Below are 25,871 nucleotides of genomic sequence, written 5' to 3' on the forward strand. Positions count from 1 at the left end.
CATCCAGCTGGTATATATGGTAATCTCCAAAAATACCGTTTTCGTAATACGGCGATTCATGTTTTGGATCAACCGGATCACGTGACTCTTTTGGCGGCCATGTTGTAAGCCCTAACGGTATTTTTGGAGATTGCCATATATATATATATATATATATATATATATATATATATAAATAAAAGGGAACGTGTGTGTGTGTATATGTGTGTGTGTGTCTGTGTACATTTCCCTATGCAATAACTGTCAATTTTTAGTCTACAGACTCCAAATTTGATATACAGGGTACTGAGATTTGTGAAAATCGATGTGATCGGCTTTTGGCCCGAAATTTGGCGATTAAGGGGTCAAAGTTCAACGATTTGACCTTTGAGAACTCTACCAAACCCCTCCGACAATTTTGGGTCTACACACTTGAAATTTTAGATATAGGTTCCTTGGACATGAATGTAACTTAATAACTTGATTTGAGCCCAAAACAAAAAATTTTAAGGGGTCATAATAGGGGTCAAAGTTTTAAAAAAATTGACCTCTGCGGTCTCTTCCAAATTACTCAGACAATTTCTGGTCTAAACATTTGAAATTTTACATAAAGGGTAATCAGAGATAGGGCAAGCTTTTTCATCAGTTTGGGTCGAAAATTTTTAGTTACCAATATATAAATGTATGTATGTATGTCTGTTTGCATATCTACTTTAAACCTTCAATAGAGGCGACGGATTTTACCAAGATCAGTATCGTTTTAAAGTTCGACCTTTCATACGACAAATATCGAAAAATTGGCTAAAAACATTAATATCTTCCCCTTCAACTAGGCACTTTTCTACAGGAGGGAGGTCACTTTTTCGACGATATTTTTGAAAGTTATCCTCTCCTTTAGATTGTCTAGCCTTAATTTTAAAAAATGTCGCTTCCGGTTTGGCGGTGGTCGTAACAGCATAAACGTTAGGTTTTACCCCGTTCTTTTCCTCCTTTGCAGTACGGGTTCGAGCCTGCCTTCCTACTACCACTTTTTTTTTTTTTTTTTTTTTTTGCTCAACATACACATCCAAACACCTGGGCAACAACGCCGGGCTGGAATGCTAGTATATATATATATATATATATATATATATAGTTTACAAACAGGCGGTTTGAGCACTGTAAAAGTGGTAGACGGATGTTTGTTTAAATAGACATTAGGTTATTTGCGGGCATCGCTTCCGTGGTAGAGTGGGAGAACTGCCGACTGTCAACACGACGGTTCTAGGTTCAATCCTTGGCTTGGGAGAGGTGCTAGTCTAGCGGCACTGATGAGTTGTGATACAACGAAACAGGACTGTATGTCGATTACCACACACACACACACACACACACACACACATATATATGGATCGGAATCTATCACATCCAGAAGCTTGATGTCTTCCACAAAAACTGCTTTGAACATTTTGTGGCTTCATCCTTAGCAATCGGATGTCTAATACGGACAGATTCATGCGCTGCGGTATTGGTGGACTTGAAAGCTTTTTGATGCAATCACAGCTACGTTGGTCATGACATGTCTTGCGTATGGAAGACTACCAGATACCAAAGCAAGTGATGTACTGCGGGCTTAGCAGTGGACAGCGGAATGTGGGTAAACCTCTGCTTCGCTTTAAGGACAAGTTGGAAAAGAATTTGACATACGCAAATATTCCTTTTCGTGATTTTCAACCGATTGTTTCTCAACGAAATGAATGGAGATCTGCCTGTCATAGAGGCATCAGCCAGTTCTCTTAAACTGAAATTAACCAATTGCGCGTTAGACGTGAAAGAATCAAAGCATCTGCAAGTATCCTAGCCAATCTTCATTCTTGCCTCCATTGTGGGCTTGTTTGCAGATCTCTGGCAAGGCTCGATTGCCATTTACGATTGAGTAGATGTAAGCATGCGACATCGAATTAAACATTTTTAAGTTGTCAAGATCTCATACGTCGAAATCGACGGGAGAGTCCAATATATATTTTAATTATTATAGTAAAAAAATAATTATATATATATATATATATATATATATATATATATATATATATAACTACTTCATTTACTCACATAAATTTAATATACGAAAGTATAGATTTATGCGTAAACTTTAAGTATTTACTTCAAAAGTGCTCAATACGTAGGTAGAGCTAGTTAGTAATTTATAAAATATATATGGCGACTAAGCTACACTGAATATTCTGCGTGTATATATATATATATATATATATATATATATATATACACACACGGAGGCGACAAAAAGAAAGTCCGCACTTGTATTTTTTTCAAAAACTGCAAATTTAAGCTAAATTTAATATAACTGTTTAAACAACTTATACCTCATTTGATCCACCTTTTATTCTTTCTATAATTTCACGGGTTCATATTTGACTTTTAATTGAAATATTCTAGTGTTCACGACAATTAAAAAAAAAAAAAACTTCAAATTGAAAGTCCGCACAATGGAAAATTGTTATTTAAATGTAACTTTAGGACATTAATGCAACACAAATACAACAGGAACACAACAGGAACACAATATGAACTAGTTAATATTTAGTAGCATAGCCCTTCTGCAATTTGACAGCCTGCAATCCTTTGCTGCCATTCTTATCATGGGAGAGGGGGGGTTCTGTAACACGCATGCATGCACATAAGTACTTGTCCAGTTGCGAAAAAAAAATCATAATAAAACTATGGATTACATTGAATAACAAAAATCTTAATATCCAAAAAATTACTCGTCTGCCCTAAATTTCAATGCGATGTTCGTTTTCAGCATACCGGAAAACCAGTAAAAGACGCTCATTTAACGTTAAATGTTGAGTTGCAGTTAAAGTAAAATATACTGAGACCCATTCTTAACATGGAGATGGGAGGATGTTTTCTCACTATTCCGAACTTTCATCTAACAATTTAATAAACAAAACTATTAAAAAAAAAAAAATTGGATTTAACTTGAAAATACTATTAAGAAAATAGAACAACAACATAGATGCATAAGCACTAAACACACTTACCTTTATATAAGAAATCCGGTGCTGGTTGTCTTTGCAGAACGATCCGTCCAGCGTAAAATGGTCATCCTTGTGTCTTTAATTTGAAGGCAGTTCATAAAAAATTTGATGGTAAATTACCAATCAAGTTTAACACAAGATTTACGCACTTTTCACTTATATTCAAATGACGAAACCTCCCCCACCCCCACAAAGGGCGGCAAATCATTACCCTCGAAGTTCATCCTCCTTGACAAAAACACCGAGTAGAACGAAGGGTGCTAATGCAGAGAGTGATCCGCGCTATTTTTTTAAATCGTATTTCCACTTTTAATTAAAGTTTTATGATATGTTTTTTTTTCTACTGCAAGGTTAAAGTACAGAATAGGTACAAAACACCCCCCTCCGCATGTTAAGAATGGCTTTTAAAATTATAACGTTATTATTTCAGCACGGATCACTCTCTGCATGAGTACCGAACGAAGGAAAGAAAGGTGTATTGTGCAAGTTTAACGGTGCAATTTCTAACACCGCATGCTTAGTGTTGCCTGCTTCTTTATATTTTCTCGCTGCTTTCAAGGTTTAAAGTGCTTCGGTCATTTTGGGGACTGTGTTGGTGATTCTCTGTCGAAGTACTGAAATCCTCATCACAAGTACCAAAAGAACAGACAAATTGGTTTGTGAAAGTCTCAAATCCTCGCGCCTTAACAAAGTTAGGATAACATCAAAACTGGTGCTCGACAAAGTTGCGAACCAATCATCCATTTTTCGCCAAATTTTGCCCATATATAAATTAATCAATTAATCAATTATGCAGGAAAACAAAAAAGTTTAGGAAGCAATTGTATTGAAAAATTTTTTTTTTTTTTTTTTTTTTTTTTGCGACCTAACCCAGCGTAGTATAACCCCCTCTCCCATGTTGAGAACGACTTTTGGAATAAAACCCCCAACCTTGAAAACCGTTCTTAACATCGGGAGGTTGGGGGGTGTTTATTCCGAAAGCCGTTATTAACATGGAAAATACCAAAAATTGATTAGCCCTGGGACCGAAGTAAGTCTGCAGGCAACATTAACAAAAACAAACATGGCCGCTTCCAAAAGAAGAAACTTCAAGAAACTATCGTGTTCAACGTGATTCTCGCAACATCGACTTTTGCGTATGCAAATTCTGGTGCATTAAAAGAGTATATGTGAGCATAAAAACAAATAAAAAACAAATGAATAAACTAGGGCGTGTGCGTGTGTGTGTGCGTGTGTGTATCTGTGTGTGTATTAAATTAAATTAAAATAAATTAAAATTATGTTATAGAGCTGACATCTATTCAATGTAGCCGCATTCAGCCTCAATCACCGCCGCGATACGGGTCCGGAACTGGGAGCATGCCTTTCCCACAAATACTGGCCGGAGTTCAGCAAATACTTGACGGATAGTGGCGATCAGACTTGCTTTGGTGTTATGGGAAGTCATGTTGGTGCTGTTATTGGCGTATGACCAAACGACGTAATCCAGCGGATTCAGGTCGAGGGAGAAGAGGGACCAATGAGAAAAGGGTACAAACTCCTGCTGCCACGCCCAGGGTCTGCCAGTGGCCACCTGATTGCGCTAGGAGATCACCACACTCGTCAGCACATTCAGCCACACTTTGGTGTTGACTTTCAACCCGACTTTGAAAATGTGAGATGGCATAATATGACCGTTACTTGAAAGCACACCAAAGGCCATAACCGTGAGCCGTCCGATGCGTTGAGCTGTGCCCTCGAGCGTTGAATTGTCCAGATTTGCATTTTGAGGATGCTGGCAATGGTCCTGTTGCCATAATTTGAATCAGTAGAGAGCATGAGTTGTATAGCGGCACATCTCCAATCTCGCTCGTTGAACATTGTGTCACTTTCAAACATGATAGAAGGCTCCTATCGCTCTTGGGATTTGTATACAACTGGCCAACTAGTAGATAGTATGCAACAAAAAATGAAAACCAGTTTTCATCAAACGGAAATGGATTCATGTCGTCTTTTCTAGGGCGACAATTTTACCGTTCCACCATGTAGCATGCGTATTTAAGTAATATACGTATGTGAGTATTTGGCAGCGTGGCCTTGTGTATGTATGTGCGGTTGTTTACCTTGTTCTTACTACGTGTATAGAAATGCGCGAGCTGATGAAGCTTGGTACATGAGTCATGGAGTCCTATCCGCCTCCTCCCGCTAAAGACCGAAGGTGGGTGTTACACCTTCTGGAGTCTTATTCAAAGTGAAGTCGGCTTCAGAATTCTCTGTGTTTCTTTGGATTTTCACTGTTTATTTTATAGGAGTTTTAAACTTTACTACGAACGTCATTCCAAAAGTAACGCCCCTACTTTTTAAACAAAAAACTTGAAGAACTACAAAGACGAGAGTGGTACAATTAAAACGAACGACTCTATGAATCCAGATTTTATTTTCTACATAGTCACCACCATTCTCAACGCCGTTTTTGCCAGCGATGAACGAAAGCCTTGATGTCTCGTTCGTAAAAGTCAATGTCTGCCGAGGCGGTTCGTTTTTTCACGGATGCAATTATGGCGTTGTTGTCAGAGAAATACTGTCTACGCAATGCGTTCTACCAAGGTTCCGAACAAGTCGAATTCTGATGGCGCCAGGTCAGGATAATACGGTGGGCAAGACAGCAAAATAAACAAATCATTCTTGACGTTATTCTCGCGTTACCTACGCACAGTTCAAACATTTCAAAATACAATCGGCAGATACAACGCGCGGCTCTATACAAACAGACTTTTTTCTTCAAATTTTCCACATGGCAAGGAAGAAGAAAAGGAAAAAAGAAAAAAAAAGAAACCAAACAACACACTGAAGATGGAGTATACCTCCGAAATATATTTGTTATAAATTTCAAACAAGTAAAATATTTGCTTATTTTCCAAATATTACGTTGCGATTTGGTTTCAAGCGCACTTGATACATATTTTATTTTATTCAAATTAAAACAACGTTTCTATATGAACTCTCATTCTTGACGTTATTCTCGCGTTACCTACGCATAGTTCAAATATTTCAAAATACAACCGCCAGATACAACGCGCGGCTCTATACAAGCAGACTTCTTTCTCCAAATTTACAACATGGTAAGGAAGAAAAGTGGGGGGGGACAAAATAACTCACTGAAGATGGAGTCTACCTCCGAAATATATTTGTGATAAATTTCAAACAAGTAAAATATTTGTTTATTTTCAGAATATTTCCCCCCGCCTTTTTTTCTTGGCCTTACAGTCCAGGCCTTCAGCTTTGTCAATATTTCAACGTAATGGTCAGAGTTGACAGTCAATCCAGTGCACGTCACTTTGCCTGCAGATGTCTGCATCTTAGACTTCTTTGCTGGAGAGCGTTTAAGTGAGTTCTGGCAGACATCCTGTACGTGGTCCTTTTTTTTTTTATCCTGTGTGAGCATTTGTGAAACCCATCGAATATATACGTTGCTTTATCTTAAGGATGACAACATCCTTTCCACTGGACCCATCGCAGTATACCAGAAGGAAGCTTCACATGCCTCGCCACAGCGACTCGGTTCACAATACATTGTAATTTACATTGCATAATTTACATTGCACTGTAGAGAACCTACCGCTGATTTCATAAAATTATTTTTATATATAATGGCTTGCATTAAAGTTTTAAATGTGAAAGTCAAGTATCATGGTTTAATTGTGCTCTAAACAGAAACCTTCATTTTGTACGCGCCCCTATCATATCAAAGAATCTACTGTTGATTTGATATACCTGTATTCTGAATGTTAACCACACTAAGGATTGAACCTTCAACCTTCAAAACATTGTGAATTACAACTGAATTTTACCAAGTACTCTATCCACTATGCCACAAGTCATGAAGATGATCGAAGGTTACATCGAACAAAAAATTGTGACAATAAGACTCAAGATGAGAACAGTCGAATACGTACTGCTTTATCCACCTTAGTAGAACAGAGGAAGAAAGAGATATTCATACCTATAGATACTGAAGCATAACACGTATCATTATAGTAGAAACTAGCAGGCTGCCCGGCATTGCCCGGTCGTAAAATACGCTTAAATATGATATTTTAATTAATACAGATTTCGTATTTATTATTAGACTAGCCTGGGTGCCAGGCGTTGCCCGGGTGTGTGGGAATGTGTGTTGAGCAAAAAAAAAAAAAAAAAGTGGTAGTAGGCAGGCAGGCTCGAACCCGCACCGTGAAGGAGGAGAAGAGCGTGAAAAAAAAAACATGACATCGTTGCCGTTGATAATGTTTATTTATTTATTGGTTCCCCGACAAAAGTAGTGTGGACGTGTAAATTCACTCTTGTCCGTTCGTTCGTTCGTTCGTTCGTTCGTCTGTCTGCACGTTTCTCAATAACTACGCCTTTGATTTTTTTTTTTTTTGAAATTTTGCACAAACATTAAACATGATATGAGTTAAAAAAAAAAAAAAAAAAAAGTAACAGAACGGATGCACCCCTAGGAGTGCTTTTCGGGTTAAAATGGCTAAAATTGACACTTTTGTGCTTATTAAAAAAATAATGCCTTGGACTTTTATAAAACTTTCTAAAAAGTTGTAACTAACTGATTTCTATATAATTTTATTTGTCTATACTTCGCGATAACTCTTGGTTGTGCCCCAGGGGCTCTTTTAGGGCTAATAAAAACACTCCATTTTGGGGACTATTTTACCATATTTGTCCAAAATCAATACTGCCATCAAGACATCCACACACAGGTGGGAAGATCACGTAGCCAGACAACATGCCAACAGACGGTCCATGAGGACAACGGATTGGACACGTCGTGAACATAAAGGGCCAAAGGAAAGACCAAGAAAGAGATGGAGGGACGACCTGATACAGCACATGGATCCCACATGGCAGCGGATAGCTCGGGACAGAGTTAGATGGCTTAAGTCCAGGAAGGGGTTTCTTACTGAGTGATAAAACCCTTATTGATTGATTGATTGATTGATTTATTGATTTATTGTATGTTTTGAGCTCTGTTTATAAGAACATTGGTAGAACTTCATACGGTGTGATAAAGTGACACAAGGGTCAGAAAGTAAGGTTTGAAAAACCATCGACCTTGATGAAGAGCACACTAGCCTGCAAAAAAAAAAATTGCATAGGCAGACTTGTCGGCATTCCTCGATAGGAGCGCTTCAGGCGATTAGCATAAAACTAACAGCTTCTTAAAGAAGGAAGGAAAATACATTTATAGGTTAATGTCGGCTTATTTTTATTATTATTTGATATCCCTCCGCTGGTGACTCAGATGGTAACGAATAAGTTTGGATAGCTAAATGTTTTGGTTTCGATTCTAGCTGACGGCATCAAAGCCATATATATTTTCTTCGTTTTGAAATCACTACTATATATTGGGTACAATATAATAATCAATAGAGTATTGGCTCTATAATAATAAACACGAAATTTGTATAAATTAAAATATCATATTTAAGCGTATTTTACGACCGGGCCACACCGAATGGCCTGCTAGTATATACGTAAAATAGGGAAAAGCGCCACAGTTATCTAATAACGTATATATGAATGGGTATTTACCAGTACATTCTATGGGGAAACCGACGAGGAAGTGGCGTCGGGAGTCTCCCTCTACGTGGCGACCGCCGCCGCCGCCTCGTCTTCATTTTTTTTGTGGGGGGGGGGGACAGGACCGACAGGAATGTTTTGTTGGAGGACTGAAACAGATTATTCTACCATCCTCTCTCTGCCCCACCACCACACGCACCCCGACCTTCGCATAAGTAAGAAATGACATAAATAAAATGAATAAATAAATAAAATAAATAAATAAATAAATAAGATAATAAACAACATTACGGAGAAGAAATCCGAATGGCGGTTAACGGGGTGTAGTAGGTCAAGGAGGATGGTAACCGGAGATCGTTGGTAAAGAAAGAAAAAGAGAAAGGGGTGGGAGTAGTGAAAGGTAGAGATAGATGGAGAGAATGAGGGTGGGAGAGAGAGAGAGAGAGAGAGATAGGCAGAGAGAGAGGGGGAGAGGGGGAAGATGGTGGGAAGAAGAAATTACAGAGAGAAAGAGAGAGAGAGAGAGAGAGGGGGGGATTGGGTTGGAGGGAGAGAGGTGGTACGAGGGAGAAATGCATAGAGAGGCAGAGGGTGTGGGTGTAGAGATAGAAAGTGAGATTGATAGTAGGAAGGAGAAATAGTCAGAGAGAGAAATAAATGGAGAGAGAGAGAGAGAGAGAGAGAGAGAGGGGGGGGGAGGGAGAGATTTTGTTTCCGAATTTATAAAATGAAGACTGATAATTCTAACTATTTGGATTATTTGGACTACTGTTCTCATCTTGGATGTTATTTTCACAGCGTTTCAGTCGATGTAACCTCCGACCTTCATCAGGTCTATCTTGTAGAACTCTTGAATGTTTCTGTCGAACTCGTGAATCTGCACGGAATTTCAAACGGCACTCTTTATTTAATCCACGGAGGTAGCATGCTCTTGTTTCGTCAGGCATGACCAGATAGAAGTCCTAAGTAATTCGCAATTGTATTTTTGAATATCGCCTGTACCTTCAAGCACCAGAGAAGTGTAACTTACAATTCAAGTTTATCAAGTACTCTATCCACTATACCATGGGTCCTTGCAACACTCAAAATACATTTGTGAATTACTTTGGATTTCTAGTCATGGCTAACGGAATGAGAGCATGCTACTACTGTGTTTGACAAGATATACCTGAAGACGGTCGGAGGTTACATCGACATAAACGTTTTGAAAATAGCACTCAACAGTAGTCTGGAGGGTACTTGTACAGTTTAATCAAGACATTAAAAAATGAAAATATCGGAAAAAAAGGTTATATTGTACGTATCCGTTTTAAACTGAAGATCTCCGAAAAATAATTTCACTTAATTTGATCGAGTTTTTTTTTTTTTTTTTTTTTTTTTTTTTTTTACAGCGGAAAAAACACGTTTTTATGAGAGCGCGTTGAAGGCAGACATCTGGGATTAAAAAAAAAAATTGTTTGAATTTTATAAACGCCACGGGGAGATAACTCCGTGTAAACAGCCGACACTCCCTCCCCATCTTTAATACTAGCTTTTCTTACTAAAAATCGAACCTTTTGCTCGGTATCATAACAAATTGTTTTTTCGCTGTAAAACAAAAACTACTTGATGAAATTAAATGAAATTTTTTTTCGGAGAACTTCATACCATAACAGATACGTACAATTTAAACTTTTTTTTTTTCGATATTTTCATTTTTTAATGTCTTGATTAAACTGTACAAGTACCGTCTGGAGAATCCAAATAATACTAAAGAAAGAGAGAGAGAGAGAGAGAGAGAGAGAGAGAGAGAGAGAGAGAGAGAAGGAGTTGGGTTGGGTTGGGGGAAGAGAGATGGTACTCGGTCGAGATGAGCAAAGAAAGAGGGTGGGGGGATAACTGGCAGAAAGAGAATAGTATATGAAAGAAAATGATGGATGGGCAGGGAAAAGAGAGAGAGAGAGAGAGAGAGAGAGAGAGAGAGAGAGAGAGAGAGAGAGAGAGAGAACAGTCGGAGAGCGATAAAAACGCACACAAAGAGTGTAGGAAGGAGAGTTAAGCAAAGAGCAAGAGAGATGGGAAAAGATATGCGCAGAGACGGTGGAATCAAAGAAAAAGTATCAAAAAGTTGGTCCTTTGATTAATTAAGCCACAGACACACCTCGTCCGCAAGACATTTCTTATATTTTAATACATATATTATTTATCTCTGGCTTCTCGTATCTTCTTAATTATATTCTATTATTCCAGCTAAAACGTTGATCTTTTAATTTAGCCGCAAACACACTTTGTCCGCAAGACATTTCTTATATCATATTTTAATACATAATATCAAACACGTTGGTCTTTGTCCGCAAGACATTTCTTGTATCATAATTTCAATACATATATTATTTATCTCTGGCTTTTATATCTTGCTATACACTGAAGAATTCCTACCTCGACCGAGTAGGTTCTATTTATACTCGTGCATATACATCTGCTCACCCCCCCCTTTGTATTCAGATTGTTTCCCTCTTCTTCCGAGCTGCTGATTGCGTACCTTCAGCGTTTTTCTTATGTGGCGTTTGGTTCGTCTTAGGGCTACTGGGAGATCCGCTTCTTCATTCTCCTCCTCTTCACTTGCTCTCTCATGTTCAATAGCTTTCTGCCAACCAAGGTTGTCGTTGAAAGGAAAGTCATCAACCCATTGTTGTTGGCCAGTTCTGTTATCGGAGATTTTTTTCATTTGTAATGTCTGTCTGTCGTAAAATCAGTTTGTCACCTCGCGTTATGATTGCAGATTCGTCACTGCGTTTGTTTTTATATTCTGGGTGATGTTGGGTGATAAGCTGGCGTTAGTTTGTTGCATTTACTTTGTTTAAGCTTTATGACAATTCCGGGTGCTTTGTTAGTTTATTAACTTTATTTTTTTTCTGTGCAATTTTTCAATCTGTCTTCTTTTTTTTTTTTTTTTCTTTTTTTGTATTTTTGCCGTGCTGGTATGTTGATCTTTATTTCCCTACCAATGAGTAGCTAAGCTAGAGTTTTTCCTGTCATGGCATGTGGCATATTTCGGTAATACATTAGGAATTTTACTAGATATTTTCTCCAGTCCTTTCCATCTGTGTTCATCGGCCGAATGGCTTCAACATGGTTACAAAAACCGCTCGATCTCTCCATTAGCTTGGGGATAATAAGGGGTTACCTTTTGGTGATGGATACCCTATTCTTTATATAAATCGTTGACACACCGGTTCTCGTCACATCACCGAAGTTAAGCAACGTTGAGCCTGGTTAGTATCAGATGGGTGACCATTTGGGAATTCTAGGACGCTGTAAGCATTGTTTTGTTTTGTTTTTGTTTTTTTCTCGGATACAAAGCTAAGTTTGAACCCTAAACCTAGCTCTCTTCACCTCAAATGAAAATAATGGACAAAAACACCAGAAGCATTATCAGTGCGAACACTGTTGATTCATTGAGTCAATCAGTTTGTTTATGGGCGGAGATGTTTCTGCCAATGTTACGCTCATATCATCATCGGTCTTTAGCGTGACCATCGTCATAGATGGCCTGTCAGCTGCAAAATGACGTCATCGCCATAGGTCCTAGCAAGCAAGATAAGTGGAACACAGACTGTCGATAATGAGCAGACATTTTTTAAGCGTTAGAAAACTTCAAAATTGGATTAAAAAAAAAGATAGACATGATACTTTGTACTGAAACTCATCCAATATTAATAATAAAAATATTAATAATAAAAAACGAATTGAAAGGGAGAAAAGTTGTTAAAAAGTTTAAAAATAGAAGGAATACGATTTGATTTGTATGAAACTGAAGTTTATTCAATAGAAATAAATAAAAATGAACAATAAATATTTTTTAAATAAAAAAAACAATATTTTAAAAATCAAAACTGAAAAACAAACGATAAATTAGTTTAAATGAAAAACGAACAATAAATTTGTTTAACTGAATAACGAACAATTAGTTTAACTGAATAACAAACAATACGTTAAAAATTACATTCAAACAAATGTTAGTATAAAGAAAGTTACTAAGGCAGAAAATTTCAAAGATTTAATATTAAAACTTTTCAAAAATCTGTTGTAGAATTTAATTCAAAGTTTGAATTTTTCTTTTTCTGATATTTTTTTACTAATATTGTCATTCTCTTTGCGACAAATATTGTTTATAAGGGAATTTGATGAACTCCATATCAGCATTTTTTCAATTTGCTGAATAGTGTGACCCTCATCACAAGAGCCAACATGAAATAATCGATTTTGCATCAGCCAAAATATTTTAAGTTATGTACATGGCTAATTTTCTCTGATGAATCGAATGTAAAAAAGAATCGCATTTTGTAAGTTTGTTTATAACTATATAATTATATAAGATAAAATTATTAGTTATATCATTTGGGTATAGCAGAGAACATCTGTAAATACCCTGAAAGTAGCTGTTTAATTCAGCTATTTCTTCAACAGCCTCACTCCCGGATATTAAATTTTTGCAGCTATTGCATTTCAGTTTTTTGAAAACTGCATGACAGCAATAACCTGCTAAGTAACAGGAAGTATTTCCTTGCATTGATTAACACCATCTTTTGCTACATCTATTTTAAATTTTATAAACATGTTACTCTTGCTCCCTTGTCATTTCATCCCAGTTAGTTTCTTTTAAGTTTTTCAATTCAATAGTTCGATTATTAATTGGCAAGCTCAGTTTTAAAACTGACAACATTCTGAGTTTTTTTTCACATTCATACAACTGACGTATCGATATAATATACTGACAGTGGCGGCTCGTGCCTGAGATTAGTAGGGGTGCTGCTTCAAAAATTGTACGTATTTTTTTAATATCGTGTAAAAGAAATTCGAATATATAAATAAATATTTAATCAAATAATGAACAAATATTCAAATAAATATTCAAATATATAACAAAGACAAATAATCAATCAGAAATGGATAATACGCAAAAACTTTTTTATTAAAAATATTTTTTAAATTATGTACACTTTACAGAATAATAAAAAATAATATATACATTTATTCCTTTTAAACTTTTCAGATTAAATAAAAGTTTGCATTTTTTTTTTGTTTTTTTGGAGTTTTTTTGCAAACAAACGAAAAACATTTTTTAAAATACATTTTATTTACAATTTTTTAATAACTTATTTTTTTTTTATAAAAACAAAAAAGAAAAACTTTGAAATTTACTTGCCTCCCTACAGGGGTTAATTTAGGAGTTTACTATTTGAAAATAGCGTTTTATTTAATAGCAGGTTTATTTACAAAAATTATTTTTAAAAATGTATTTATAACAAAAAGTATTTGTAAATAAAATACAAAATAAAAAAGTTCACATTTTTATATAGTGAGCAAACAAGCAAAAAATATTTAAAGATTCAAAATTTTATTTACAAATCTTTTAACAACTTGCATTTTATTATAGAAAGAGCAAATAAGCTTGGCTAATCCTATGCTGGTAAAAATCGACATAAAGTGGAGATTTATTATAAGAAAATAGGGTGTCATATATAAGCATTATAAAACACCGAATTTTAATGTAGCTTTCTCCCCAAAGAAAACAAAAAATTAAAATTGTCTCAGTCCAGAAGGATTTCTATTTACTTTTTTAATGCGTATTATCTGCCCCATCTACTAACAAATTCAATGTAAAGTTTAAAAATGCATAATTATAAAAACTGTTTTTTTTTTTTTACTTACAAACACATTTTAATTAAAAAACCCTGTGTAAAACCTCCATTTTTCAAAGTGTAAAACTTCTAACATTGTCCTCGTTGGAGGCAAATACATGCTTATTTTTTAATATCTAAAACATACAAGTTAAAAAGATTTCTAACTAAAATGTATTTTCAACATAAACTGTTTCTTCGCTTTTTGCTTCTAGGAAAAAATGTAAACAGCTTTTTTTTTTAATTTTGTAAAGTTTAGTTGTTGCAAAATAAATAGCATTTAAAATTACTTAAAACAAACAAACAAAAAGGCAGGTGGAAAAGTAATTTTATTTTTATGGTAAGATTTATTTATTGTAGATTTGATTTTTACCGTTAGTCGCGTGTTAGCTTCACTGCTAAACCCCCGAATACTTTTAATAATAAAAAAACAGTTTCTGCATATTATATATTTTCGTCTGCTACCGAATTAAATCGCAACGCTAAAAGTGTGCGTATTTAAAAATAAAGAAAAGAAAAAGCACAATATTTTATGTATAAGAATACGTTATATGCAGATTTTAATAGTAATTAAAAAAAATGTAAATAAACCGCCTTTTTGTTTTGTTTTTTCAATAACAATGTTATCATATCTATACAGGCGCACACTGTAAGCAAACAACGAATTTCACGACGCGAAACTGCGACAAGCGACAGTTCCTCAAGCGACTTTCATCGGCTGCGCACAAGAGAATTTCATTAAGAAAGTATAGCTGTGAATTTCACAGCTCCAAGCAAGTTTTATTTTTGTTTTTATATGAATTTGGAGATACCGACATTAAACTTAATGATTTTATAATGTACACATAGAAAAAAATAAAATAATAATAATAAAAAAACAAACGTATTATTTTTAATTTTATCATTAATATTGTGTAGAAATAACTTGGGGGTGCTGCAGTCCCACAGTTCCATGCACGAGCCGCCACTGTATACTGATCTCCACTAAGTTGTCGATACTGGCCAAACCTTGCCTCAATGTTATCTGTCTGAAACTTTCCTGGTAATACATACACCATGTTCAGTACATTTATACAATATTTAGTCAATTCTAAAATTGCGTAAGTAGTATGGTGCAAAGCAGTATATGTTTCCTTTGTTAACTTACCAGTTCTGCCAGGAATGCTATTCCAAGTTTCTAACCAGTCACAGAACACATTTAGAAAACTATAATTATCACTATTTAATGTAAGTGGATTAGCATATTTATTACGAAGTCGACGACCTTTATATGGTGTTTTCACATTCAGTATTGTCCACCAAATATAAAATATTTTAATGTATTCTGCGATTTCTGTATAATTTGGCAAGCATTCCTGTTTTCCTAAGATTAACAAACCTTGAATAGTATATTCGTTGAAATTTTGCAAAACCAAATTAACATTTTGCCTTTCAAAAGTAGTCGGAGAAAGAGCTTTTGAAATCAACTTATAGCAATATTTCACAAGTGATTGCGATTCTAGGGCATAAAGTTTATGTAAACTAGAAAATGGAGCACTTTGGATGTTATCTAATTCATGATTTCCATTATAACAAAACTTTGGGAACATCATGCATTCATCTTTTTGGCCAAGCCAATTGTTTTTAATGCATTTTAATATATGCACTGAGTCGAATAAGAAGAAAAGAGGGCTAGACGTTCTAACTGGATGGGGATATACAATTGAAAGCTTTGATGGGCTACAAAAGAAGGACAGCTTTTTTATTTATTGCATTATTATCTGTTATAACAGATAATACCTTAAACCCTATATCTTCTAAACCAATTATTATACGTTTAATTATGTCAAATAAGTTCTCAGCTAGAAGATATTTAGTTGGCATAACATGTACAACATCCTTATATTGTGAGAATACACTGCTAAGCATAAAAGCAAATGCACTTGTGGCAGGTTCATTGCTGTTGTTAGCTAAGCCAACAATATTACCACCTTTATAATCAAGATAAGGTTTGAGATGTATTTCATCAACAAGTAAAGATACCGTGATGTCATTCTGCATTAATAACTTGAACTTACTTTTAATATACATGAGAAAATTGTCATCGTGTTGTTCAGTGACAGGCTTCATAGAAGTTAATTTTCGAGTGGTTGAATAGCATGGTAAAATTACATTTTTAGTGTCTCTTAACAGTCTGTACCCTCTCGGGGAGCAGTTATATGATAAGGAAGCAAATACCATCATTTCACTCGAATAATTAACCTTATTCATTGACATTATGTTAATTTGTTCATATATAAATATTTAAATGATTCATCTTGCATTAATTGCAAAAATGATAAGATTAATTTTAATAAAGAATTTATATTAGAAGTTTTCATTTCCTGTTCTTCGATGTCCATTTTTTCATGTTTTCCATCAAAATCTGCAGAGTATTTTCCTCTGTTACATGTTTAGGAATTATATACTCCCCTATAGCACTCATTTCCACATCACTACAGAATATTAAACGGCCAAGTCCGGTTCAATCACCATAGACATTTTTATTTGGGGGCATGGGCATCTCTTTATATGGCATATAATGATGGTATTGTCTTGCCTAATAGAAGTCCAATAATTTTTATCTGTAAACATTAATTTTTTTTCTAAATCATCAATATTAAGGAAAGTTTTACGTTTCCGTATATCTAACTCGTCAGCCACACTTTCACATAATGCACGCTTAAGAGTAGAATTTTCTAAACGCATTTTCTTTGCGTTAGGAGACTCTCTAAAAGTGGTTGATGACGATAAATAGGAAGGACAGTTTGGTAATATTCGAGGAATAGCACCATCCTTAAGATAGGGATTTTTTAATTTAACACTTTCTTTCCAGCTCTTTCATCAACTGTCTCTCGCTGGTCCATTTTCGTAGTTACCTCGGCATTTTGGAACTATACATCTCGACGGCATGTTTAAATTTATTTAACCCTCCAAAACTTTAAACCAACTTCCGGTTTAGTCATGAGACACGTGACCAAATTTCAACAGATCGATGTTCATGACATCACCAGACTAAATTATAGTCGTCGCTAGGCCATCATATTACGGTGGCCACGCCTTTAGGCGGTTTCTGACCTTTGTCTGTATTGCTACTAAACTCGACAATCCTGATTTCACATAAGTACGTACAGACAAAAGGAACAAGCGCTTTGAATAAACGTAGCTCACTTTGTCTCGAATGTAGCACGGTCATTGAATACATGGACAGGATATGAAGCTTCCAGATGTTATTTTATTTTTATTTATTTATTTATATATTTTTTACAAGGTGGTCACCACTTATCAAGGCCCGGAAGCCACTCGGGGATGAGGGTTATTGCTTGTTCAGTACGCTAGTATTGGAGATTTGATAACGTGCCTTACTTAAGGGGGCGGTTCATCAGGAATTTGTTTATGTTGGACTTGAAGATATCCAGGTTGTAGTCAGGTGGGAAACAGGCAAACGGAACAGAGTTCCACAGGCGTGCACTTCTAAGAAAGAAGATTTATTCATGAAATCTACGTTTTGGTTTTGGCACAGATAAAGAGTGGGGAAAATTTTTGACAGTGGTTTCAGCAAGACGGGTGTTTTTCGTGAAAGATTGGCGAGAGGGGACCAGAGATTGGAGCTCAGACGAACACTTGCCATGGAAGTAACGCTAAAACAAAGACAGGCTCGCAACGTCTCTCCTGTGAAGAGAGTTTGCAGGGAAGAGAAAACGGCATCCCCCACTAAGCCACGAAGTCTATTTTGTACTCTGTCAAGGCAGGATAGGCTGTTTTTTTTTTAGCAGATCCTCCTCAGATGTGGCAGCAGTACTCCATCCTTGGACGTACTTGGCTTTTATATAGATAGAGAATTGCATCAGCAATTTCAGTATTGAAGGTTTCAGTGACCCATTTCCAAGAACTTTTAAGCACAGCAGATACTGAAGCTTCTCCACACCATCCGCAACAACGAAGCCAAAGCCATATTAGACATATGAATTCTTTGACACAATCTGAAAAGAAATAATTATTTTTAAATTATTAGATACTTCCATTATTTACCTCCGACTATATAATTTTTTACCTCCTAGGGGTAAATTTACTCCAAGTTGAAAACCTATTCTCTAGAGGGTCAACTGGGCTAGATATCCTCGGGGCAGTGGCGGGGCAGGGGGGGGCAGTAGCAATATTATTTACTTATCTGATAAGAAAATGTCGACCAATTCCTCGGAGAATTATATAATGTGTGTGTGACCAGCTAGAGAGGACTGGGCTTGGCTGATGGAAAAAAGGGGGTTGCAGAGAGGAAGGTAGGAGACATGAAGGAGGGGAGAAGAAAGAAAGATAAAGACACGGATAGAGAGATAAACGTTTTAATAGAAGTGCATTAAAAAATTGTCCCGGGCAAAATCGGATAATCTTGCTAGTAAACCATAAAGTTTAATTCCCATGAATAAATTGTTTCATTAAAAGCCAGCCCTTGAATCGAAACTGCACTACCTGACGAAATTATTATTATTATTATTATTATTATTATTATTATTATTATTATTATTATTATTATTATTTATTGAGATACTGACAGAAGTAGCGCCCATTTGGATTTTAAAAAATGGGTTACTTCATGAGCGAATCTATTTTTACGTTTCCCTAAAGAGAGCCCTACTATTCTCTCTCTCTCCCTCTCCCCCTCTCTCTCTCTCTCTCTCTCTCTCGCTCTCTCTCTGTACCACCTCCGCCGGTCATACGTGATCTCGTATAATCACGGGACTTAATGTTCTCGTTTAAGGAAGCTTCCATTGAATAACCAACGCTTTTTTGGAATGCGATCGGTATATCTGAATTCATTGACCTATATAAGAACCCTGGGAACGAAGGGATTGTATAAATTTAGAGAATAAAAAAGGTTGACGCCTCTTGGTCATGTTCATGTATATATATATATATATATATATATATATATATATATATATATATATATATATATATATATATATATATATATATATATATATATATATATATATATATATATTAGACATTAAGAGGAGATTATAGATAGATATATAAATACCCGTTCACATACACTTTTCACGATAAAGCTAGGACCCAGAATTAGATAGAATCGAGCAATTGCATCGACAACGGACAATATAAGAATTTTAAAAAATCGATGTATAGCCAATACCCATATGACCCATATGGTTAGGTCGTCAGTATTGCACACTTCATGAGTGCGACGACCTGGGTTCGCGCCTATGTCGGAGGACGTCACTGATGAGATGCAGTACATTGAAACCCACTTTCTGACGTTGTCCGTTGTCGATGCAATACTCGATTCTATCTAATTCTGGGTTCTAGCTTTATCGTGAAAAGTGTATGTGAACGGGTATATATATATATATACAGGGTGGCCGAAAAGTCCCAGGACACTATACATGTATTTTTAATAAAACACAGTATTTTTTAATGAAACACACAGAAAACATATATATTCAACAAAAAAAGAGAACTTTATTAGAAACAAAGCAGAAAACAACTAGAGTAATTTAGTGGTCTAGGGGATCAGTATGTTGGCCCTCGTTGTTCTTGCACAATTCCATTCGCCTCCAGGTTCTTTGTGAAAAAATAAATGAAATAAATTGTTTTAACAACATTAGAATATTAAAATCAATCATATTTAACAGCATTAAAATATTAAAAATAGAGTGTCCTGGGACTTTTCGGCCACCCTGTATATATATATATATATATATATATATATATATATATATATATATATATATATATATATATATATATATATATATCATGAGCAAAAAAAATGGGCCAAGCGTGAAAGAAGAAAGAAATCGATTGTTCAATATTTTTCTATGAATTTTTTTTTTTTTTGTTAATTTTAACTGAAAATGTATATTTTGCAGAGAGTAGAGAATCTAATGTTGATTTTATAGATTTGTCTGTAAATAATGGTTTCACTTAAATTTTAAAATTCAAAAGTCAAGTATCATGGTTCAATTGTTCTCTAAACAGAAATATTCATTTCGAACGCGCCCGTATCTTATCAAAGAACCATCTGTTGATTTTATGAAATTATTTTAGATAATTACTTGAATTAAAGTCAAACTTACAAAAATATACTACCATGTTTCAATTGTGCTCTAAAAAGAACCATTCGTTTCGAACGCGCCCTGTCTGATCAAAGAAACTACAGTTGATTTAATGGTCTGAGCATTTGTGCTTGTGCGGTGATAAAATTACTCAAATGTACTTCGATACAAAACCTACGTAAGAACACTTCCAGACACATTAAGTACCTTAGTGTGGCCCAGCCGTTTCCGAGTTTATAGGGAAAGAGCTCACACATTTTTATATAAAAGGAGATACACACACACACAGAGTTCCTTTTATTTAATAGTACACACACACACATTATATATATATATATATATATATATATATATATATATATATATATATATTTATATATATATATATAATGGTTGTATAGGTTGGTTTCTTAGATGTAAATCCAATGAAACCCGTGTGATTATTAAAGAGTGCCCAATGGAAGACAGAGTTGGTATATAGTCTGTTTATTATACAAATATTATTATTTACATATGTGCATACATGTTTCCGTGGAATCTCAATTCAGAGACAACTGCATCAGACCAAAAAAAGGGGGACTTTATTGAAACGAGAGTCAGGGTTACATTCGTTTTTTTTATGTATTCGGGTGTGGTTTACGCTCTGAAAGAACGAGGGTGTATAGTATGTGAATGTTCATAGTAGAGGTTTTGGAAGGAGGTGTGGTGAAGAAAAGGAGTAGGGGTGGGGGTTGAAGAAAGAGTGGGGAAGTACGATCCCGTGTGATCAAAATGAAACCAGTACCTTCCCGCTGACCAATTCACTATTTATCAATCCATCGAATTTAAGCAATTAAATTATACCAATTAAATTATACCAATTAAATTATACCAATTAAATTATACCAATGAGAAATCCTTAATCCATGGATTTTCAAATTTCCTACAGCAGGTAAGCATTTTTAAAAAATGTATCAGTATTATCTATTTGATTTTTGAATTGTATATTAAATTTTCTATTTGTTTTTTTGTTTTTTTGTTTTTTGTTTTGTTTTTTTGATTGGTTGGTTGGTTGGTTGTTTTTGTTTTACAGCATATCAACCCTTTTTCAGGTTATTTAATGCCGAATCTAGTTATTTTGAGGAACGATTTTTAATGGAGTATATTTGTTTTTTAAGTCGGATTCTATTTAACCCATAGTTGGGACCCTAACATGTACTACCACTCCGGGTCAGAGTGAACCTGGGAGCAATGGCAATTAAAGGGTGGCTCCACACTCCCCAAGGCCCGCAAGGTGGGGCCTCACCATCGAATATAGTTTTAGATCATATCCAGGACCGTAGTATAAAGTGTTCTTTTTAAATTTTTTTATAAAGGCCAATTTTTTTAAGATATGAGAGTATGGTGTGGGGACTGTTTTTATCAAATAACTCTTTAATATTGTTTTCTTTGTAGAATCGATTTCTTACTGTTACAAAATCAGTACATTCAATTAATATGTGTTTGATTGTGAGTGATGTTTGACAAGGTATACAGATGGGTTGGCTTTCTTTTTTTAGGAGATATGAGTGAGTTAAGTGAGTATGGCCTATTTTTATTCTTGTTAGTTTGACTTCTTTTCTGTTTAGTTTCGTATTTTGTTCTTGTTTTTTGATTTTTAGTATGATTTCGTGAAGTTTGTTGTTAGGTTGTTCATTCCAGTAGGTGTGCCATTTCTCTGTTGTATATGCGTTGATACGTCTTTTTAGCTCTATGTATGGAATTTTAAAATTTGCATCGATTGGGAGATTTAAGGCGTTTTTTTGCTGCTGAATCTACTAATTCATTACCTTTAATACCGGAATGGCTCGATATCCAGCAGAAGATGATTTCTTTTTTACTGTTTGGTTCAGTTAATTTTTGGAGTAATTTGGGTTTTTTTTTGGGGGGGGGGTACTTATGTACCTTTGTTACCGTGCTGAAAAAATGTTATTATTTGGAAATACATTATTAACATGGGAAGGGGAGGGTGCTTTGTAACTATTCTGTGCTTCCATCTAACAATTTAATAAAAAAAAAAGATATCGTAAAATTTGATTTTAACCAAAAAAAAATCTTAAAATAGCGCGATATCAAAAGTGCATAAGCATCGATTTTTGGATAGTATATTAAATTTTCTATTTGACTTTTGTATTGTATATTAAATTTCTTTTTGAGCGTGATGTTGTATATTAAATTTTTTGTTTGATGTTTGTATTGTACATTAAATTTTAAATTTGATTTTTGCATTGTATATTAAATTTTATATTTGATTTTTGCATTGTATATTAACTTTTATATTTGATTTTCTAGTTGTATATTAAATTTTATATTTGATTTTTGTGTTGTATATTAAATTTTATATTTGATTTTGGGATTGTATATTAGATTTTATATTTGATTTTGTGTTGTATACTAAATTTTATATTTGATTTTTGTATTGTATATTAAATTTTATATCTGATTTTGTGTTGTATATTAAATTTTATATTTGATTTGTGGATTGTATATTAAATTACATATTTGATTTTTGGATATTAAATTGATATCGATATTAAATTTTTTACTTGATTTTTCTGTTCTATGTTAAATTTCTATTTTAACGTGGTATTGTATATTAAATTTTTTGTTTGATTTTTGTATTGTATATTCAAATTTATATTTGAGTTTTGGATTGTATATAAAATTTATTTTTGATTTTTGGGTTGTATATTAAATTTTATATTTGATTTTTGTGTTATATGTTAAATTTGATATTTGACTTTTGCGTTGTATATTAAATTTTATATTTGATTTTTTTGCTGTATATTAAATTTTATATTTGATTTTTGGATTGTATATTTAATTTTCTACTTGACTTTTGTGTTGTATGTTAAATTTTCTATTTGACTTTTGGATTGTATATTAAATTTTATATTTGAGTTTTGTATTGTATATTAAATTTGTATTTGATTTTTGTATTGTATATTAACTTTTCTACTTGATTTTTGGATTGTATGTTAAATTTTATATTTGATTTTTCGATTGTATATTAAATTTTCTATTTGATTTTTGTATTGTATATTAAATTTTCTATTTGATTTTTGTGTTGTATATTAAATTTTATATTTGATTTTTGTATTGTATATTAAATTTTCTAATTGATTTTGAGATTGTATATTAAATTTTATATTTGATTTTTGTATTGTATATTAAATTTTATATTTGATTTTTGCATTGTATATTAAATTTTCTATTTGGCTTTTGGATTGTATATTAAATTTTATATTTGAGTTTTGTATTGTATATTAAATTTGTATTTGATTTTTGGATTGTATATTAACTTTTCTACTTGATTTTTGGATTGTATGTTAAATTTTATATTTGATTTTTCGATTGTATGTTAAATTTTATATTTGATTTTTGTATGGTATATTATATTTTCTATTTGATTTTTGTGTTGTATATTAAATTTTATATTTGATTTTTGTGTTGTATATTAAATTTTATATTTGATTTTTGTATTGTATATTAAATTTTATATTTGATTTTTGTATTGTATATTAAATTTTATATTTGATTTTTGTGTTGTATATTAAATTTTATATTTGATTTTTGTATTGTATATTAAATTTTATATTTGATTTTTGTATGGTATATTAAATTTTATATTTGATTTTTGTATCGTATATTAAATTTTATATTTGATTTTTGTATTGTATATTAAATTTTATATTTGATTTTTGTATTGTATATTAAATTTTATATTTGATTTTTGTGTTGTATATTAAATTTTATATTTGATTTTTGTATTGTATATTAAATTTTATATTTGATTTTTGTATTGTATATTAAATTTTATATTTGATTTTTGTATGGTATATTATATTTTCTATTTGATTTTTGTATTGTATATTAAATTTTATATTTGATTTTTGTATTGTATATTAAATTTTTTGTTTGATTTTTGTATCGTATATTAAATTTTATATTTGATTTTTGTGTTGTATATTAAATTTTATATTTGATTTTTGTGTTGTATATTAAATTTTATATTTGATTTTTGTATTGTATATTAAATTTTATATTTGATTTTTGTATTGTATATTTAGTTTTATATTTGATTTTTGTGTTGTATATTAAATTTTATATTTGATTTTTGTATTGTATATTAAATTTTATATTTGATTTTTGTGTTGTATATTAAATTTTATATTTGATTTTTGGATATTAAATTGTTATTGATATTAAATTTTCTACTTGATTTTTCTGTTGTATGTTAAATTTCTATTTGAATGTGGTATTGTATATTAAATTTTTTGTTTGATTTTTGTATTGTATATTAAAATTTATATTTGAGTTTTGGATGGTATATTAAATTTATTTTTGATTTTTTGCTTGTATATTAAATTTTATATTTGATTTTTGTGTTATATGTTAAATTTTATATTTGACTTTTGCATTGTATATTAAATTTTATATTTGATTTTTGTATTATATATTACATTTTATAATTGAGTTTTGGATTGTGTATAAAATTTTATATTTGATTTTCGTGTTGCATGTTAAATTTTCTATCTGATTTTTTTGCGTTGTATATTAAATTTTCTACTTGATTTTTGTGCTGTATGTTAAATTTTCTATTTGATTTTTAGATTGTATATTAAATTTTATATTTGATTTTTGTGTAATATATTAAATTTTATATTTGATTTTCGTATTGTATATTAGATTTTATATTTGATTTTTGTATTGTATATTAAATTTTATAATTGAGTTTTGGATTGTGTATAAAATTTTATATTTGATTTTTGGTCTGTATGATAATCCTTTCGCACCTGAGATTGGTTTCCTCTTAATTCACTGGCTGTTTTCAAATATAACGAGATTCTAAAAAGACTAAAAGAGAGTAAGGTAGAAGCAGTAGAAACAAAGTAAGATAGGGAAACAATACATAATAGTAACCTTAATTCAGTCCCGGACAATATCGAGTCTTCCTGATATTAAAACAATATATTTTGTGGAATAGTAAAACCTTTGGCTGTCAAAACGACACGTAATACAATGCCTGTAATAAGCGCAAGTCTTTTGTGCGAAATTCAATTTTTAACCCCATTAAAATTCGACTGCCCTTTGTTTTCTAGCCTAATATATCGTCCTAAGGCGGCAAGATAGGCCCTGTACTTGTGCAGGCGTACACAGCTGGTGCCCGATAAAGGCGATTACGTAGCACCTGCAGGAAGTTTGCGAGATATAGAAACGAATGGTTATGCTAATGTATTAAAAAAATAGGGGATTGGTCTCATTAACGCCTACTTAAAGGTCAGCAATATAAATTGACAGGTGGTAACCAGAGGTAATAGTTGCCATGTTCAAAATCCGGCGATGAAGGAAAAAAGTATATTTAAATAAATTAAATTAAAATTAGAATTAAAAAAAAATTTCCACCATCCCTTTTTCTTTTTTCTTTCTCCCTCTCCTCCTCCTCTTCCTCTCCCCTATCTATCCATTACTCCAACTCCAACTTTTAATGTCCATATGTAATCAAAAATCTTTTTCTT

This window comes from Euprymna scolopes, chromosome 45 (assembly GCF_053919585.1).
Source record: "Euprymna scolopes isolate OS-2025 chromosome 45, ASM5391958v1, whole genome shotgun sequence".
Lineage (NCBI taxonomy): Eukaryota > Metazoa > Mollusca > Cephalopoda > Sepiida > Sepiolidae > Euprymna > Euprymna scolopes.